Here is a 1,127-nt window from a genome sequence, read left to right on the forward strand (position 1 = left end):
GCCCCAAATTGTTTCATAATTTTTTTAATACTTTAATTATTAATAAATTTTAATTATTAAATTATTATTATATTAGATAAATTAAATTTTACATTAAATTCTGGTAAAAAATTAGATGATGACATGATAGGTTAATGTTACGTGTTATAAGATAATTGGTTGATGTGTCATGTCAGGAATACATGACATAGCACGTGTACTACTTGTTATTTGACACGTTATAAATTTATTTAGAGTCAAAATAGTTGTTTTGGTGTATAGTCAAAATAGTTGTTGAAATAACAGAATAAGTTATTTTCATACCTAAAATTTAAAAAATTAATCAAATTAGTTCCATATAAATCTCTCTTATTTTTGTCTTCATAATATTAATTCTTAATAATTTTAATACTAATTTTAGGCTTAATTACTTTGTTGGTCCTTATAGTTTTACCAAATTTTTAATTAGGTCTATGTACCTTTTTTCTTTTTAATTAAGTTTCTAAACTACCTTTAATTTTGTAATTAGGTTATTTTTCATATAAAAAATGTTAAAATTAACAGAATATTTCTTCCATAATACATGTGGCAAAGACCTAGTTGGGTTTTTAATTATGAATACTTTCAGATTACGAAGAAATATTCAGATAATTCAAACATTTTTTACACTAAAAATGAGCTAATTATAAAATTAAAAGCACTATAAGAACCCAATTGAAAGAAAAAAATTATAGAGACTTAATTAAAAAAATTTAATAAAACATAGGGATCAACAGAGTAATTGAACCTTAATTTTAATATCAATTTTTAGATCTTAATAAATAAAACTCCCTTTACATAAAAGAGGTAAATATCAAATCGGTATCCGGAAGATTCCGACGTTGACAAAATGGTACCTGACTTTTGTTATTGTCAAAATGGCCCCTAAAAATTTTTAAAATTTGACAAGCGTGTCTTCGAGCTCGACGGAGCAAATTTCCGACAAGCACAATGCTGACATAGTCACTACGTTTTGATGACATGGCAAAAATCCCCTCCAATCCTAATCCTTCTCCTGCAACGCACTTCCCCTTCCCCCTCCCCAACGCACTCCCCCCTTCCCCTTCCTGAATGCACTCTCCCCCCTCTCCAACCCTAATCCCCCTTCC

This window comes from Arachis ipaensis, chromosome B07, assembly GCF_000816755.2.
Source record: "Arachis ipaensis cultivar K30076 chromosome B07, Araip1.1, whole genome shotgun sequence".
NCBI lineage: Eukaryota > Viridiplantae > Streptophyta > Magnoliopsida > Fabales > Fabaceae > Arachis > Arachis ipaensis.